The following is a 6,566-nucleotide window of genomic DNA, read 5'->3' as shown; positions in this document are numbered from 1 at the left end:
TATGCCAAATGAGCTTAGGATCACATTATACAGAGCTCCAGTGGACAATAAGAAAACTATGCTCAATGTCTGTCTGATATATTACAATTCCCTCTTCCACTACCTTTGGCTCATAATATAGTTAAATCACTGTGAATTTGCACTTATGGCAACATATAACCAAACTTTGGATTGCTGATCGTTTTGAGTGCAGCATTTTTTATTAGGTTCATATTCTTATATAATCATTGTGTTTGTTTCAATCCAGCCCTATTTTCTCTATTGAATTTTCCCCATCTTATAGGGAAATGTCAACATTTATCAATGGTAATGTTTCAAGGAAAGAGCCTTATGTATTGGGACTCCAGGATTCTATTTCATGTGCTATTATAGGGTTAAATCTAGAGCTGAAAGGGACCTAAACGGCCATATACACCAACTTCCTATTATTAGAGGAAAAAACTGAGAAATGGGAAAGTGAAATGATTTCTTCAAGGTTACATACCTAGTAATTGCCAGAGAAGCAATGTGAATACTGGTGTTCTGATTCCTGAGTTTGGTGTTCTTTCTACCATAACATGTTGCCTCCCTTATTTCTCTGAGATGTCAAAGTTTTTTCCTATGCCTCATTCTACCAAATGGGCCTAACATTATCAGATAATGTAGTGATATTGCACTGTGTCCATGTGCCAACTGGTGATCCTTAAATGAAGACAAAATAAATGCTAAGATGCAGAAAGAATTCTAATCTCAATGTTCCTTTTGCATAAAGTGATTCTATCCAATAACATGTACAGCATATTTTATAATGAAGAAGTACACCTAAATTGTTGGAAACTAATCTATATTGAATATCAATAGGGAATGCATCATCATGGAATAAAATATCTCCTTTTTTCCCCCAACTTGTAAAGGAAAATAAATGATACTTTATTTCTTCAATGGCATCCACAGACAATATTGAGCAAAATATGTGGGTAGATTTTGGAATCACAGGAAGTCAGAAAGTATTGGCCACTAATAGACAAGTTCCTCGATCTTGGACAGCCCTGAACAGCTCTATGGATAGATTCAGTTTTAGTTGCAAGGCTTTTAGCCAGACAGCCCTGATATGTCTTCCTTACTGAGTATACAGAAGCCTAATTGGAAATGTGGTATTTTATGCATACACACGCACACAGTCAACATAAAAGGGCAGCCCATGTCCTAAAGAAGATTCATCTTACAGAAATAGCATGCATGGAAGAAGAGCTCTGGGAATCAGAACAGAAATTACCATTCTATAGCTAGGAGAGGAATTAAACAAAACACCTCAGCTATTCTTTCATTTCACACCCTTATGTTTACATTAATTTGCCTAGTCTTTGCTATATATTTATTTTAACGAATCAATCTCAAGATTCACTCATGTCTAGTTTATTAAAATGTGAAACAAAACCTTTTTGTTCACTAAAATGTGGACTTCCCTAATAGATCATGTTTAGGGATAGCATGTAACATCAGTCCTCATTTAAACCAGGTACATAACAACAGTGAATTCTCCAATTATGTTGTGTTATAGGGATTGAGGCAGAAGGCATATTTGGAATTTTTCTTTAGGGTAACCCTTGATAATAATAAATCTACAGCATACATCTTCCTTTAATTCAGCTTTATAGGACTAATTGAACCTAACATATGAAATGCAAGTAAATATATTAAGTTGGTTGCAGTTTGAGATTCTTGCCAGGGTTTTGATGATATAAGAATAGTAAAGTCAAGCCAAATGAACTTGATTCAGAGATTAGGATGGCAATGATAATAGCAATAGAAGCACACACGTGTTGGTCTTTCCTGTTTGGGCCAGTGTTCGGTAGAGCGCCAGCATGGGAGTCGACATCTGCCACAACAGGGACCGGAAAGTCCAGCGCAAGGAGCCCAAGAGCCAGGATATCTACCTGCGGCTGCTGGTGAAGCTCTACCAGTTCCTGGCCCGCAGAAGCAATTCTACTTTCAACAAGGTGCTCCTGAAAAGGCCGTTCATGAGCCAGACCAACCGGCCCCCCCTGTCCCTGTAGAGCATGATCAGGAAAATGAAGCTTCCCGGCCAGGAAAACAAGACTGCTGTCGTCGTTGGGACAGTGACGTGAGGATCTAGGATGTCCCCAAGCTGAAGGTGTGTGCCCTTAGTGTCACTAGCAATGCACGGAATCACATTCTCAAGGCTGGTGGTAAGATCTTCACCTTTGACCAGCTGGCCATGAGCTCACCCAAGGGCCAGGGCACTGTCCTGCTGTCTGGTCCCCGGAAGGGCAGAGAGGTGTACAGGCACTTTGGGAAGGCCCTGGACACTCCCCACAGCCATACCAAGCCATATGTCCGATCCAAGGCCTGAAAGTTTGAGCATGCCAGGGGCCGCCATGCCAGCAGAGGCTACAAAAACTAACTCCCTCCTTGTTATATTAAACAGTTTTGGACAACAACAACAAAAACAAAAGAAGCACATATGTGCAATTATTTAATTTTTCTTTGGAGTAAACTCGTGATTATATTATTAAAGTTAATAAAGAGACAGTGAAGCATTAAAAGGTAGAAATACAAAAGTTTAAGAAATATATCAAAAGCATCAAAGATGTTCTAGAGAAAGTTTAGGGAGAGCAGTTGATTTTTATTCCTGATTATCTGCATAATCATGGCAACCTCCTACTTTAACCATAGAGATTCAGTCATCCTTTGTCATAACCAATTACTTTCACCTTGTTCATTGTCTTTCAAGCAGCAAAAATCATTCTCTTTTACTTCTTGAATTCCCATTGCTTTATATGGTGGCTCTTAATCATTTTATTTCTCAAATGTGCTTATTTAGATCCTCAAACAAATGATCTCATTCATTCCAATTTTGTACTCCTAAGCTCTTTCTCTCTGAACTTCCTAAAAGGTCTTTCTTCTACTAATTCAATCCCCCCTGAATCATATTCACAATCAGCAAAAATGAATCATGATGTGACATTTTGCTAAACCTAATAATCTAAGTTTTCTTAGTTTGAATATCATTCACCTGAAATTACCCAGCAACAATGGGTCCATGATAATTCTTACAGAGCTGTTTAAGCAAATTATGATAATTCAGGATGTAAGATGGAAGCATGTGGTAAGCTGAGTGGATAACAGATTTGAGAGTGCTTGGATCTGTTCTTGACTTGTCCATGTGGCTCAGGTCTGTCTAGTTCTTTTTAAAAGTATTCAGAAGCAAGAAACAATAATAATGTCACTGATATTATAAATTATGTAACAAAATCAGGAAAGTATTAACCTTAGGATACTTGGGATATTCAAGGTTCTTTAATGAAAGAAAAGAAATGTTTTATTAGAAACATAACACTGAATTTCAATATAATTAAATATTATTAGTAATTACTCATATTTAAATTAATTTCAGTTTATAGAATGTCATAACACCTTTCCAAAACCATATTTTGTAGAACAGATAAGTTTAAGAAAGTTGTTGTAGTTTCCACATATCAATTCTGTTTTACTTTGTTACCAAAAGAAAACCTTTTGATGATTTTGCTATAGATATACTGAAAATCACACTTAAGATTGAGGCAAAAATATTAAATTTACATAAAGGAAAATTTTTTCTCATATAATACTTAAACAAGACACAAACATTAATAAAAAGTAGCTAGGAATGGGTTCATGTTTGGAACAAGAATTTACAGTATTAAAGAAGGAAAAATAAAAACCTAACATATGGACTGACTAATCACTTCAATTCTATGAAATGCCCCTCCTGAGTTTTATGTAGCAGAATAATATGCTCTTTGAATACTTAGAAATTCCTTTCCAGAATTTTGTAGAAGCTGTTATTTTTTCTTTTATTGTGCTTTGTTTTTTAAATTGTTGAGGTTGTTTTGGGCTGATAAAAAGAGAGAAAGAAATATCAGGGAAAGCAATTCAAGATGGAGGAATGACAAATTTCATAGGCTCATGAGACCATACAGACCATCCACCAGAAGTTCCCAAATTTATTTGGCCTACCAGCCCCTTAAAAAAATTGCTCAGTCCCTTCCCCAAAAATCTACTTTCTTTTACCCTTTAACTTAAAAAAAAATATTTGCACAATTTCCAACTAGTACGGATCCCCTGGATCATTCCAATGTAGCACAGGGGGCTGTGTTTCCCACTTTGGGAACCCATGATAGTACAAGACCTTCATTTTACAGTTGATAAATCCCAGAGAACTGAAATGATTTGACCAAGGCCACACACATATTAAGTGACATATTTGAACTTGGACTCAGACTCCCAAGTTCAGAACTCTTCCCAGTGCTCCATAGTGCTAAAAAAATGATGATTAAATGTAGAAGTAGGTGAACAAGGGTAAAGATAAATTTCATAGACTTTTCATCTGCTACCCTGCCTGGTTTCATCTCCAAGGAATGAGATGCCCCTCACAAGAAAAGATTATCACCATTAATCTCATTACCATGCTTCTAACTCAAGGTTAGCTATTACCTCTTCCCTCAGCCCCTTCTCTCCTCTATTTTGAGTGCTGGAGGATGGTGTACCAAACTTTTTCCAATACCTTCTTTTGTAGAGAGCAGAACTAGGACCTCCAGTTCACTCCTTTTGCATCTGGGACTCACAAGGATTTTTTTTTTCCTTACTTGTATACCCAATGCCTGGTACATAGTAGGCACTTAATACATGTTTATTGAATTGAATTAACTTCATCTAGTCTGACTCATTTTATAGAGGAAGAAATCGAGGCCCAAAGAAATGAAATGCTTTGCTTTAGGTCAAACAAGCAGCAAGTAGTACAGGTACTAGAATCCAAGTCTCCAGGTCCCATCCATCCAATAAAAATAATCAATGAAGCAATGGAAGAATATATGTATAGAAATATGACTGAGGAGGCCTGAAGTCCTTAAAATTCTCATAATGAAAACACTGTGTCATAGGAAACCACCTCATTAGCCATATTATGCAACCTATAATTGAAAGGAATGAGCATTACATGATACCTGTGAAGGGGACATTAATCTTAAACACCTTTAATGAATTATATGATATATTATGAATTGAAATGAATGAATAAGTATCATGAATTTTTCCCCCAACTCCTTAATGTGTTGTCTCTTGCAAAGGCCATTGTAAAACAAGAAATATCCTTGGGATATGGGCAGTGTTCCTCCCTAGGAGAGTTATGATTGGATAACTAGAGTTCTATTTATGTATGTACTTTTCTGATTCTCAAGCCTTAATTATCCAAATATATATATAGTCATATGTTCTAAGAAATATCAGGGCAGATCATCCAAAGTCTATCTTGGATAGTAAATTGACTTCTTTAGTAAAAATTCGCTACTTGCTGGTGTATTTAAAACTGATGAAGACTTGGATCCAAGATGATGGAGTAGAGGCGGCAACTCTTAACACTTAAACTCTCAACATTACCCTCTAAATGACTTTAAAATAACACAAAAAATAAAATTCTGGGGTGGTGTAGCTAATAAAAGGGTATGGTAAGACATTTTTTTCTGGATGAAGACAACCTAAGACGTTGACAGGATAGGTCTATCATACTGGGAGGGGACTGGCCTTGAGCATTCAGTATGGCAATACCATGACAGCAGCAGCAGCTTTGGCAACTTTCAACCCAGAATTGATAAAAGGATTGGACAACTGGTCAAAAAGAGATTACAGTGGACCCTGATTTGACACCAGAGTCAGAACAAGGTGCTATTTGGCAACTTATTTTCCATGCTCATTTTGGTATCTTAATTCCAGGGCAGAGAGAAGAGCTTGTGGTTGGTTAGAAGGGAGAAGAAGCCCTGCAGTTCTAAGGCAGAGAAGATCACAGGTACTTTTGACTTCAGGAGAGAAGGGATTATTCCTGGGTAAAGACCATAGCACATAACTTGAAAGAAGTGATGACACCTCTCCTGGGATCCTATAATCTTGGAAACACTAAAAACACTAAAAAGGAAAGACAAACCCTCAGAACTAGCTCTAAAAACACAACCACAAGAAAGCCTGAAACTTGGGACATGTTTCCCTATTCCAAGTTGCGTAGAGCCCAATATTAACCTAAAATTCAAACTTGAGAAATAAGCCAGAAAAATGAATAAACAACAACAACAACAAAACAAATTTGACCATTAAAAGCTACCAGGTTGGTAGGGAAGATCAAGAAACAAACTCAGAAAAAAACAACATGAAACCAGCTGCAACCAAAGCCTTAAAGAATAAATGCAAGTCAGATGCTTCTCAATGAAAATTCCTGGAAGAGTTAAAGAAAGATAAGGGCGGCAGAGGAAAAATTGGATACAGAAATCAGGGCAGTGCAAGAAAATATGAAAAGAGAATTAGCAGCATGGTAAAAGAGGTAAAAAAAATTGCTTTAGAAAATAAACTTAGAAAACATTGGCCAAATTTTTGGTAAAAGAAGCACCAACATTCACTGAAGAAAATAACTCCTTAAAATGCATAATTGGTCCAATGGAAAAGGAGGTACAAAAGCTCACTGAAGAAAATAATTAATTGAAAATTAGAATTGGGCAAATGGAAGCTAATGACTCTATGAGATAACAAGAAACAATAGA

The 6,566-nt window shown here is 36.6% G+C and overlaps 1 pseudogene; it reads left to right on the top strand.

The window, feature by feature from the left end:
* Positions 1–1,810: 1,810 nt before the first annotated feature.
* On the top strand, positions 1,811–2,404 carry LOC138145657 (large ribosomal subunit protein eL18 pseudogene; annotated as a pseudogene).
* The last annotated feature ends 4,162 nt before the right edge of the window (positions 2,405–6,566 follow it).

The sequence above is a fragment of the Petaurus breviceps genome, unplaced genomic scaffold (assembly GCF_028583685.1).
Source record: "Petaurus breviceps papuanus isolate PSGF00001 unplaced genomic scaffold, PetGlider_PUasm1.0 90743, whole genome shotgun sequence".
In the NCBI taxonomy this organism is placed as follows: domain Eukaryota; kingdom Metazoa; phylum Chordata; class Mammalia; order Diprotodontia; family Petauridae; genus Petaurus; species Petaurus breviceps.
This window is presented reverse-complemented; position numbering and strand designations above follow the sequence as displayed.